Consider the following 13,038-nt stretch of genomic DNA (forward strand, 5'->3'; position numbering starts at 1 on the left):
CTCCAGCTTTGCTCTCTGCTCGTCCCCGAGGGGATGCGACTGGGAGGTGCGGGGAAGGTGGGTCACCGTGGGGTGCAGGGACCGAGTTAGAGGGGAGAAGGCGTTACCTCTTCTACGAACTGATTTTCAGAAGTACCTGAGTGTGAAAACCTAGTCCGAGAGGAACAGAGGAGGACAAAAATTGGGGGGAACTGAAGTAAACAGCCTTTTTCCTGGTTGGATTTTTTCAGATGCTCACCAAATTTCCTGAGGCGGAAGCTGCAGAGGTTCCTGGCTCCCTGTCCGCACTCCCACCTCCACACCCCTCCTGAGAGGCTCCAGGTGGAAGGTTGTTACAACAGATCTTGACCGTGCTCTTGAGAATGACAGCACGGGATTTGGAGGGAAACTAAACGGGCTGACACCTGTAGCTGAAGGAAGATGGCCTTAACGCCCAGCCTCCTCGGCTCCACCCGAGAGATGCACGTTCCTCCTCTCACCAATCCGGCACCTTCAGGTACCTCAAATGAGTTACTTTGTCACATATGGCCAGTTATTTCATGCAAATCCTTGAAGGTTTTTTTTAAAATTACATATAGTTTTTAAAAGGCATATTTCCTTGTAAAAATCTTTACCACTTATTTCCTAGCCTCGACTTTCTGTAACGCTTTTCCTTGGGATAACAGAAAAATCCTTTGTCTAACGCTACACCTACCTATTACTTTTCCATTCGTATTTTTCTGTCTCTAGCGCGTTCTGAGGAAGTGAAGCATCTCCCTGGAGTTGGCATATTTTCTAAAGGCAACAGATTAACACTAGACAGTGAAGTCATTTTTTTCACCCAATCGAAGTAAAGTGGGGTAGATTTGGCTGTCCCCTCACCTTTCAGGTGGCTCTATGGCTTAGTTGGTTAAAGCGCCTGTCTCGTAAACAGGAGATCCTGGGTTCGACTCCCAGTAGGGCCTTGCGTTTTACCCAGAAGTCAACTCTTCCTGAAAATTTATTTTATATTGGCGAGTTAATTGTGTCTTCCTACTAATCCCCCACAAGTTCTCACCAAACTTACAGCGCTAGAACTCAATCAGATACATTGCAAGTTATTCGACTGCAATTTGCTCGGATTCCTTACTTCTGAAGAGAAGTAGATTCTTAGGGAGATAACAATTCAAATGCAAACCACCTCCAAAGAATACTGCTTGTGACTTTACCTCAATCACTTTTCAAATAGGTTTTGCATTGAACTGTGGTAAAGTGTTTCTGAGCACCTACAATGTGTCAGTTTAAAGTACCCAAACAGGAAAATATGTATAATCTCTCTAGAGTCTAACAATCTCCAGCTCTAAAATTGATTTCATTAAATAAGATAAATTAACGAACAATGAATCCACTACTAGCTCTAAAGGAAAATTAGGATGTTTGCAGGGGCATGCTTGCCATTTTGAACAGTATATTCCCATGTTACTTCTCTTAAGGAAAACACTAGAATACTTCAGGAATGATGATCAACTGGAAGGAAAAATGTCCTAAACACAAACATTCTATAGCTAGGACAAAGTTGCTGTGAGAAAAGAGCAAGTTGGACAATTCTGCCAGATATCTAAAGCAATTGAGTTTCAGCCCTAAAGATTTATGGAACTTCTGTGTCTTTTTGTCTCCCATTCATTCATCAATTAATTCAACAGCGTAAACTGCTGGTCTTTTATGTACCAGGCATATTTCTGTCTTTCTTCTTCTTTCTTTCTTTCCTTTTATTTTCAGTTACATTTTTTTTCCCCATGTTATGGGAACTTTTAAGATCTACTCTCTTAGCAACTTTTAAATATACAATTCAGTATCATTAACTATAGTCACCAACCTGTGCATTACAACTTCAGGACTTATTTATCTCATAAGTGGAAGTTTGTACCTTTAACCACCTTCACTCATTTTGCCCGCCACCCCCAATCCCTGCCTCTGGTAACCACCCCAGGCATATTTCTAAGGGCAGGAAATACAGCAGCGAACAAAGCTAACAAAAAGCACTACTCTTATGTATCTTACATTCTGGTGGGGGGGGTGACACGGAAAATAAAGAAATGAGTGTGTAAAATAAGTAAGCATATAAGATACTGATGAAGTCTGCAGAGAAAAATAAAGCAATGAAAGAATATGGGAAGAGTATAGGGTGGAGGCATAGTAACAAAAGAGTGTCATCCTGTCCTTTGGTAAAATCACTGGCAAATGTAAAAAATTATTTTTTTACTTTTTAATGAGAAATAGTTACAAAGTGGCTATTATTATTACTCTAAGAACCATGAGTAGCAATATTGAATAATCAGAAAACTGACTCCCAACAATGCCTGGATCCCACCGCCATTCATTTTGATTAGGGCTTTATTGAACTAGTTCACACTGCCTGTATTCAAACCTCAGCTGCTCCACTTATTAGCTAAGGGACCTCTGGCAAATTGCTTTATCTCAATGGTCATCACTGTGCTCCTGTGTGAAACGGAAATAGTAATAGGACTACCTAATAGAGTTAATGGGAGGACTTAAGGGGTAAATACACATAAAATATTTTAGGAGGATATCTAGCACATAAATAAGCAATCAATAAAGTAAAAATTGTGCCCAGAATTGATTATACACAGAGCCTCACTCATTCCAAATTTAGGTGATGATATTTGCAAATTTTGAACTGACGAAATTTAGATGTGTTGATGCTGAAAATGAGTTAAGACTTGGGGGGAACTTGGAATGGGGTTAATATTTTTCCATGTGGGATGGGTGTGAATCTTTGGGGACCAGCAGGTAGACTAAGATGTCCTTTTCCTAATCTCTAAAACTTGTGAATATGCTATCTTGCAAGGCAAAAGGGATGTGATTAAGTTAAGAATCTCAAGATGGGGAGATTATCTTGGATATTTGGATTGGTTCAATGTAATCATAAGGTCCTTATAAGAGGGTGGTAGGAGGGTCAGAGTAAGAGAAGGAGATGAGACAACAGAAGCAGAGGTCAGAGTGATGTGAACATGAGCCAGGGAATAGGGGCATCATCTACAAGCTGTAAAAAAGCAATGATTTCTATCCAGGGCCTCTAGAAAGAAGGCAGCTCCGCCACACCTTGATTTTAGCCCCTTAAGGCCCATTTCAGACTTCTGACCTCCAGAACTGATAAATGATAAATTTTGCTATTTTAAGGTGGTAAGTTTTTGCTAATTTTCTAGGGCAGCAAATAGTTAATACAGATTTATGGTATTGGTGTGCACTGCAGTCAACGTATTGAAAAACTGTCTTGCTGCCAAAGGAAACTGGTACCAAAGAAACCTGCTGAATTTCTTGAAGGACTACAGCCCCATGTATAACCACATCAGATTGACTGACTGGGAGTTAGTCCTAGTACCTACATTTCACACCGCAGAGTTCGATTAGTGGGATAATTTTGTTTACTACCCTGTTTCTTTCTCAAACGAGAGTCTGTAGGAGTGACAAAACTCTCTTGCCTTCTCTGAGGCTCGAACTCAGGACCTTCAGATTATGAGACTGACGCGCTGCCTACTGCGCTAAGAAGGCACTGGCTTGTCTTATTTTCGTTAGAACTATCGATTCTCCTTCATGTTTATATGAACTTTCTAGGAAGTTATATTTTTTGAATAGAGTGAAAAATAAGAGTATGTGCTAGGGCATATGTTTACCGTTGCTCCGAGTATGTCACAATGATTGACCAAAAGTATTTCAGGATTTTATCCTTGATTAAATATGCCACATGGTGAATTTTTTTCCCATTATGCCTTAAACACCACTTACTGCTGGGAAACATTAGACTTCATTAGATTTCACACTGCCCCACTTCACAACATGTGTAGAAAGTGACATACAGATACGAGGGGCCTGAGCTGGGTCCACAGGCGTGAAGATTTCCAGACTGCAACAATGAAGGACACACAAAAATGTTTAGCTCTGCTGAGGGCGAAGCTGCTGTCTCCTTATCTAGCTCTGGAACTTCCTTGCCTGCCAATGTTCCTCTTACAATCGATGTCTTTGATCACGACCATGACCATGACCTGAAGGCCCTTCTCTTCTGGCTAGAAGTCCAGAATAATGTAAACAGAGGCGAGATAAGGTGGAAGAGATGAGGTGAGATGATTGAGAATGGAGAAAGAATATACTGGATTTCAATCTGGCAAAGTAGAAACGGTCCCAAAATGGAAAATGTAGGACTGAAGTGTAAATCTTGTATGTGCCATCTATTAAGTTAGGAAAAATAATTCACTTGGTTTTCTTGGGAATACGTCAATTTTAAAAACTTCATTATCTGTAAAATGGGATAATATTTCACAGTATTATTTAAAAGACTGAACACTTGACAAACACAAAAAAGTTGTTCAATGAATACTAGTAAGTGATACAAATGATGATAGCAAGCTGTATTAAGTGCTTATTATGGGCAAGGTACTCTTTTAAGCAATTTATATGTATCTTACATGTATTGACCATCTATCTATCTATCTATCTACCTACCTATCTATCTACCTATCTATCACTTTAGGCAAGTCTTATTATTGTCTCCAGTTTACGTATGAGAAAAGTAAGACCCAATAAGTTTAAGTGACTTGCCAGTGGGCTTGTGGCTATGTAGTTGATGTGAAACAGTGGCACTAAGGCTCACTTAAACGGTGCAGCATGTAATGGATCAGGCTGGTCAGCGAGAGGGTGAGCCGGGGAAAGAAGACCAAGGGACTCGCCCAGTTCGCGTTGGTGGGGTTGGAGCAGGTAGAACGCGTCCTCTCTGGGCCTGGAGAGGATGAGACACCCCGCACCAAAAGCAAACTAATTCCCTCCCTGAACTTTGTAAATTAAGACCATGATCACATTCAGCAAAAAGTAGGTCTGCTTGCGCAGTTGTTTCCTTCAATAAGAAATCACACACAGACATACAAACCCTGACTCAAGTTCCGAGTGAGTGGGAAGGGGAGCTTCCTTTTTCTAGATGAGGACATTAAAAGTAACTTCCCGCTGCTGACCCCCAAACGCAGTTGACAAATTGGAGACTCCTGATCTCTGCGTCCTCAGAGTTCCGGTGCTGCATCGGCGGTGGTGATTTCTAATCATTTTTTGTAACTACTGATTTTCTTCGTTTGAAGGATATTATGCATTGGCTGCTTCTCTCTTTACTTTCGAGTATCACAAACATAGCATAGGAGGCAAAAATGTGTCTCCCGAAGTAGGAATCTATTTGCAGATTTTATTGGTAGTGGGATGACAGTTGTCTGGGGCGGGGCGGGGGGTGTGGTGGTGGTGGTGGCAAATGCTCTAGAAAAAAAAAACAACACGCAAGAGAACAGACTTGTGTCTTTTAAAGTGTTAAGGAGAGCTTTAAAGCATTTGCTCGTGTGGTAGCATGGCCGAGCGGTCTAAGGCGCTGGATTAAGGCTCCAGTCTCTTCGGGGGCGTGGGTTTGAATCCCACCGCTGTCAGCCTTGTTATCAAACCCGGTTCTTTGAAGAAATTGCTTGAGGTTAGGAAAACATTTTCTTCCAACTTCAGGGGTAATTAAGGGAAAAACAAAAAAAGTCTGACTGCCAATTGTTTGTATCAAAGAACACGATTTAGTATCTAAGGGAATTCTTTTGAATGTTTTTTAAATGTTCGTAAAGAAATAAGTAAAACTTCCACATGGTTCAAAATTACTAAAATAGATATACAGTGAAAGTCTACCCTCATCCCACTTCATTTCCCCCCAGCACTGGATTCTGGTTCCTCACACAAACATGTTAGAGCCTGGAGTTACCTTAAAGGTATACTTTTTGCATGCAAGCCAGGAGAAGTCTATTATTTTCCTCACATTTTGCACTTTTCAGACCTATTCTACTGCATCTTGCCTTTATTACTTCTCGTATTTTGCCGTGGTTTTCATATCAACATAGAAAGAACTTCTTTTCTTTTTCTTTTGTCTCAAAAGTATTCCATGTTATGGATATATCTTAAATTTAACCAGCCACATTTAACAATATAAACAATGTTGAAATAAATAATATCTGCATTTCATAAGGGTGTGTACTAGAGAACTTTCTAAAAGTGCAATTGCTAAATCAAATCATATGTGTGATGATAATTTCAGTGGTTCCTGTCTTAGTCTTCCCTAAATGTTACTAATTTATCCTCTTATAGAGCCAAGGAAGGGCCTGTTTCCTTGACACCCTGGCCAGCACAGAGCATTCCTGTGACAATGAGAATTAACAGCCATTTAGTTCTTACTAAGCCCCAGATATTGTTATAGTTCTTTACATTGTCATATTATATTCTCAGTAATATATAAGAAAGTTCATATTATTATTCCCATTTTACAGAGAAATAAACTGAAGTTATAACCAGTTAATCTCTTGCTTGTGGGTGGAGGAATCAATATGTTAATATTGTAGGGTAGACTAAAAAATGGTCTTCCAAAAGATATCTCCATCCTAATTCCTGGAAGCTGTAAATATTACCTTATACGGCCAAAAAAAAAAATCCACCAAAAAACAAAAGGTGGAGTCTTTGCAGAAGAGATTAAGTTAAGGATCTCAAAATGGGGACTTTATCCTTCATTATCCAGGTGGAGCTTAAATGTGATTGCAAGTGTCCTAGAGAGGCATAGGGAGAGTACAGAGACAGAACAGGAGAAGACAATGTGAATACAGAGGCAAAGATAGGAGTAATGCAACTACAAAGCAAGGAAGGCTGGCTGCCACCAGAAGCTGGAAGAGGCAAGGACAAATTCTCCCCTACGGCCTCAACAGGGAGTATGACCCTGTCAACACCTTGATTTCTGCCCAGTGATACTGACTTTTTGGACTTCTGGCCTCTAGAACTGTGGGAAAATAAATTTCTGTTGTTTTAAGCCACTGAACTCTGGTAATTTGTTACAGAAGCCACAGGAAGCTCATACAATGTCTTCAAGTGCTAATAGGCAACGCTACCACAAACAATTTTTGTTTGTTTGTTCACCAGTCTGTTAGGTAGAAAATATTATTTCATTGTAGTTCTGTAGTTTGGATGTCTCTGAGAAACTCATGAATTGGAAAGAGGAAAGGACTGGATTAGGAGAGTTTCCCACACCCTTAGGTTCTTGCCCTCGGTGAAAGAACTCTTCTCACCTAAACTAATTCCCCGAAGTGTGAATTTTCCGTTAGCTTTTAAGGAAGAGCTTGTTTACTGGGGTTCCACTTGCCGACCTGAGGGGGCTGGGATATGGCGGTGGGATTTGAACCCATGTTTCTAGAAATTAGAGACTTAATGCTGCATCCTAGAAGGCTCCCACACTACCTCCAAACGTTTTCATCAAACGTTTTTCTCATTTCTAAAAAATATTAAGAAAGTTCTGTGCTTTCTTTGTACAAAATAGGAGCTTCGATTCCTACCCCTGGGAATATCAGAGGCGCATCTGCGAGCGTCACCTGCTTTATCCTACCACGATCCCCCCAGTCAGCTCCCAGTAAAGCCTTCTGGGCGTTCAGGTGGCCCGCAGTCGCGATCAGGGGACCGCCCTCAGACCTAGCTCTCTGCTCGTCCCCGCGGGGGATGCGACAGGGGGGGAAAGAGCGAGTCATCGCGGGGTGAAGGAACCGGATTAGAAGGAAGAAGGTGTCGCGCTCTTTGCGAGCTGACGACCTATTGCACTGGAAATCAGGCGCTTGGTGGGCAGGGAGTGGTCAACGGGTGGTTCCCTGGAACCGTAAGGCTCTTCACCTAAGGAGGATTGTACCTGGATCCAGGGAACACATTGTGGCCAGCAGGGGACCATTCCGCCTCTCCCCGTCCCCCACTCCAAGGGGCTCTACCCCTGTGGTTTTCTGATCGGAGTCTTTACAGCGACCTTGACATTGGTGTTTTAGGGTTTTGAGAGCGATGTGACTGACTGTGTAGCTGAACTCTACACTCCCAGCCCCCTCTTCTCCGCTCCCGATTCTTCCCCTCCAAGTCACTGCTTGCTAAGTGCAAGTGACGTGTAGGGACACTAGGTGCCCTAGCCCGGCTGTCTAAGAGTCTTCTAATGGAGTTCCATATTTAGAGTTCCTCACTTAGTTTATTGGAATGAAGAATCTTAGTTACAGAAGACGAGGTGCAGTAACAGCAAATTTTGCTTTTAGAAGACTTTATCCTAATTGGAAAAAGTGAGTAGCCTCGACTTTTACTGATGGTTATATCCTTCGACTAATTGAAGTGCTATTGGTCCCAACATTCAAGCTGCCCAAACTTTTCCCGCTTGTATTAGCTCTGCAGCGCATCTAAGTAAGCAAAACGTCTTCTTGGAGTTTGTCTCTTTTCTCACAATAAGCTGCACTGAATCACAAAAACTATGTCAGGAATATTTAATCTCACAGTAAGGACAGATCTAGAACAAAGTCAGGCTCATGTGTGGGCTCCATGGCTTAGTTGGTTAAAGCACCTGTCTTGTAAACAGGCGATCCTGGGTTCGAGTCCCAGTGGGGCCTTGGCTTTTGCCCTCTCCCTAAGAAGCCAAATTCTTCAGTAAACCCTCATTACTACTAATTCTCCACCGTATTCAGTATTACTGTGAATTCTGATCCACTCATTCAAAAGCAGCTGTGACTACAAAAATTCTCACTCCTAAGGAAAAGGTGGTGGGTCTCTTTATGGAAACAGAAAGAAAATGACCTTCGGTTTTTCATCTTTGCTGAAGTTCCCTGTCCTCTATTTTTTAATTGGGGGGGGCAACAAAACTGTACCAACTCTCAGTGCTTTTTTCTGAATTCCCATGTAATTTATTAGTGATTCTAGGAAACTCAGCATTATGTTATCTCTTTTATATATGATTTTCCAAATATTACTAAATTATAATAACAGTAATTTACATTTGCTTATACGCCCTCAGTCTTCAAGGAAGGGCTTTAGTCCCAAAGGGAATACATATATTGGCCCCACTAAAAACTGAACTTAATTCTGCAATTTAAAAAATGGAATGATCCTATAATGCAATGATTCCCAAGCTTAGTAGACATTTAAATCACCTAGGGAACTAGTTAAAACACAGTTTCTTGGGACTCATCCTCAGAGGTTTTAATTCTATTTTGGTGAAAGGCCCAGAAATGTGTGTTTTTAACAAGCACTCCAAGTGATTTTGAAGCAAGTGAATCACATTTGCAAAAATCCTGCTTAAAATATTACACACAGAGCAGAACTGAAAGTGAGGTCCAGCTATGCTATTAGCATGTTTGTACTAATTCATGAACATCTACTTACCCTCTTTATCATCTAGTTAGCATTATTGGAAGTCTACTACATTCCAAGAGTTTCCAGACATGCTGTCATTTAATCAGCCCAACAATCCTGTCAAATATGTGTTATGATCAGCTCTTTGAAGATGAGGAAATAGGTTCAATAATATTCACAGTAACAGAGTAAGTGACAAAGTTCAATTTCAAACTCAGGTCTATCTGATTCTGGAATCCATGCTTTTCTCATTATATCTGTCTTCTATTTGATTAGAGTCAAGAATGAAGTTTTTGGCCGCAGAGCTAAATAAAATTAAGCAACTTAGACTGATCTCAAACCTTAGTCCTAAGGGTTAAGGATCCTGAGATAACTGTCTGTTTTCTGCTAGAAGATAATCAGCCCAGTGAACAGCTGCTTAACTTGTTTAACTTAGGGAGGAGGAAAATATAAAATAAAACCTCAGAAATCTATGTAGGAGGTTCTCCACAAAAAAATGAGCAGACCATGTAACTAACAAACTGAAATAATCTTCTTCATCTCCTAGGCTCTGTTTGGTTGGTTGGTTGTGGTTTTTTGTTTTGTTTTGTTTTTTTGCCTTGGACATGCTGTCTTCATGCCCTGATTCTTTAGATTTAAACACAGTGTATTAGCTAGGGCTGCCCTAAAATATCACAGACTGGGTGGCTGAAATAACAGAAGTTTATTTTCTCATAGTTCTGGAACTAGAAGTCCAAAATCAAGGTGCCATCAGACTTGGTTTCTGGTGAGACCTCTCTTCGTGCCTTGTAGAAGGCCCCCTCTGACTGTGTCCTCACATGGCTTTCCTCTGTACATGCAAGGGAAGAATGGGAGTGAGAGCGAGGGCAGAAGGTAGCTCTGGTGTCTCTTCCTCTTCTTATAAGGACACCAGTCTTATTGGATTAGGGCCCCACCCTTATGACCTCATTTAACCATAAATTACCTCCTTAAAGGCCCTGTCTCAAAATGTGGTCACATTAGGGGTTAGGGCTTCCAAATATGAATTTTGGGAGAACACATCCAGTCTATAACAAGTAGGAAGAGGGAGGACTGTGTGGCCTAGCTCTGAGTAACAACTCAGTCATGACAGCATCTAATAACTTTGGAAGTTCAGCCTGAAAAGGGAGTTTTTGGATGTGAAGAAAGTGTTTAGATAAAAGTTTTGTCAGACACTTTGTATCAGGTCATAAGATTTAAATGTAAAAATATGTAATATTTATGTAAAAACAGAAAATACTGTTATAAAATATTTAAAGTAAAACCATAAAATATTACACAACATGTAGGTAATATTTATAACATCTTGAGGTGGAGAAGGCCATTCTCAACATGGCACCAAATGTACAAACTATTTTTTTTAAAAGAGTGAATGATTTCATGAATAAAAATAATTTTTATTGTAAAATTAACATCCCCCCCAAATTAAAATACAAAGTATAAAAAAGGAGGAAAAAAAGCATTGTCAGACAATTAGGCAAGGATTTGTCCTTTAAAGTACTTATTCAGTTGCTTCTTTAGTTCTACCTTGTTCTGAGGAGTGACCTGCTCTGAGATGGTCTTCATGTGATGGAGATGTGGATATTATACCTGCATTCATAAGAAATAAAAGGAGGATCTTAATTTGATCAGCACTGCACTTTAGCCAGTTGAAAAAGAGGACATAAACCTTGCCCCCATGGAGCTTTCAATATGGTTGAAAAGACCAAATAAGCACGTACCCCAAACACTACAGATATTTTAAAAACCTATGTTTACTCATGACATTTGCAGAGCATCCACTTGGTGTGTGAATTCTGGAAGTGTGTGAGCCTTATGAACCTTGGACAAATTACTTACCTTTTTTAAGCTTTAAGTCCCTCAACTATAAAATGAGGACATTAATAGTACCCACCTCAAGGAGTTGTTAGGACACAATTCATATAAATTGCCTAGAATGTGTTAAGCCATTATTATCATCATTATTGTTAATAGCACAATATTTGTTTTCTTTCTGAAAATTATTGGGGTAAATCATGCTCTCCCTTGCTATTAAGATGGGATTAATGAGTGGAAGAACTGATGCAATCTATAATCACTACCAAAAGTATAAATAAAAGATAGATATTGTCTCCAGGGAGATTAATTCACCAGTGACAGCCCCTATGGGATCACTGGCACACTGGGTGTGAACTTGTTTTATCTGCCTTTGAATCAGATTTGAAACCAGGAGAGATTATCCAATGCCTCCAGAATCACATTCACCCTACCTGCCATATTAAGACCTTTGGTGGCTTTTACTGAAGTGCTGACCTGATCATACTTGCTTCCCTCTCTCAGGACTGTTGGAATCCAACCCTTCTGCAACCTTTCTCCTGACTAAGCTTCTATAGCTAAACACATCTGCTTAATACAGATTCAGATAAGAAGAGGTAAGTTCTAGTGATGTCTCTTTCTATTCACACCAGCCTAGATGGTATTGTGTTTTGTTTTGAGACAGAAAACGAAGGTTCTGAGTTTTGGCAATATCAGGCAGGGTAAGATGCCTCCATGAGCTAAATGAATTCTTGTTATGCCAAACAAATGGTTGTCATTTGTTCAGAATTATGTTGATCCCAGAATTATGTCCAAAAAATCCAATTATCTAGGAGATGAGGAGGAATGAGAAAGCAGGTCAAGTCACTAAAAATCAATTCTCTAAAACCAATACTCTGTCATTTTTGTCACATCCCTATGTGAAGACCAGCAAGAATTTCCCAGTAATAAAGTTTTTATCTTTTTGCTTTAAAGTGAATGAATGAATAAATGAATGAATAAATGCCAATACCCTGAAGATAAATTTGAGGATCAAACAATATAAAGAATAACCAATGATAAAATATTGAGGATTTGCGAGGTGGGGTGGGGGGCAATGGAATCTTGTTTTACTCTTTTCCTCAGCCATTTTATACACAAATGCATGAACTTCCTGGCAGATGCAGGCGATTTCTTTTCTGTTTTTGGAGACATACTCCCTTGCCTCATCCTCTTTCTGTCCCCGTCCCTGTCCTTGGTGGTTAAACAGCTGCAACAAACCAGCCTAGCCATGAATTCAAGTGGTTGTATGTAAATGTGTAGTTTGTCAAATTGACCTAGAGGTGTCTGGATGAAGCAGGAATCCATACTCTGGTGAATGGACCCTCAGAGCCAATTGTTATAAGTCAAGCTTTAAATTTATCTCTTTTGGGAGGTCTTTTTTTGGTTAAATCATGTATTCCGATCAATCCTCATATACATGCTTCTTTCTCTTAATTGAACTTCCATTCTTTCAGCACCTCAGATTAAAACTTCAAATGTTCTTTCAGCTCCTTCCTCTCTCCTACATTCATACCTTGCTCTTGATTCCCACTGCCACTCTCCGAGCTAACGTTCTCAGCCTCTCTCCCATAGACTCTTGCAGTAGCCTCCCCACTGAGTTCCCCACTTCCAGTCTCTTTCTTGAATCCCTCGTTATTCAGCCATAATAGATGTTTTTAAATGCTGCTCCAATCATTTCACACCTCTTCTGAAAAAAAAATCATTTGATCAGACTCCTTAACCTAGTATTCAAGATTTTCCATATCCTGGACCCAAGTTATTTTTGCAACCTGTTTTTCCACTACGCCATGTTATGCACTCTGTGCTGCAGTAAGTGATGACGTGTGCTTTCCACGCTTTCAAACAATGTGTACAACTCTAATGCCTTCACCATCACTGACGAATATTCAGATCCCTTCCATTCCTTCTTGTTTAATTTTCATTTATATTAAAGACATATGCGTTCAAAGTTAAAAAAATAAAATAATACTATGGGCTTATAATGAAAAATAGCAGTTCCCTTCTTCATCATTC

At 40.2% G+C, this 13,038-nt stretch overlaps 4 non-coding genes across 4 annotated transcripts; 3 read left to right on the top strand and 1 right to left on the bottom strand.

Moving 5' to 3' along the window:
• Window positions 1-870: 870 nt before the first annotated feature.
• TRNAT-CGU (transfer RNA threonine (anticodon CGU)) lies at window positions 871-944 on the top strand. The gene has a single exon. It is a non-coding gene; the product is annotated as a tRNA-Thr (tRNA).
• A 2,514-nt stretch (window positions 945-3,458) lies between these two features.
• TRNAM-CAU (transfer RNA methionine (anticodon CAU)) lies at window positions 3,459-3,531 on the bottom strand. The gene has a single exon. It is a non-coding gene; the product is annotated as a tRNA-Met (tRNA).
• Window positions 3,532-5,353: 1,822 nt separating this feature from the next.
• TRNAL-AAG (transfer RNA leucine (anticodon AAG)) lies at window positions 5,354-5,435 on the top strand. The gene has a single exon. It is a non-coding gene; the product is annotated as a tRNA-Leu (tRNA).
• A 2,923-nt stretch (window positions 5,436-8,358) lies between these two features.
• Window positions 8,359-8,432, top strand: TRNAT-UGU (transfer RNA threonine (anticodon UGU)). Its single transcript has one exon. It is a non-coding gene; the product is annotated as a tRNA-Thr (tRNA).
• The last annotated feature ends 4,606 nt before the right edge of the window (window positions 8,433-13,038 follow it).

This window comes from Neophocaena asiaeorientalis, unplaced genomic scaffold, assembly GCF_003031525.2.
Source record: "Neophocaena asiaeorientalis asiaeorientalis breed wild unplaced genomic scaffold, Neophocaena_asiaeorientalis_V1.1 scaffold239, whole genome shotgun sequence".
Lineage (NCBI taxonomy): Eukaryota > Metazoa > Chordata > Mammalia > Artiodactyla > Phocoenidae > Neophocaena > Neophocaena asiaeorientalis.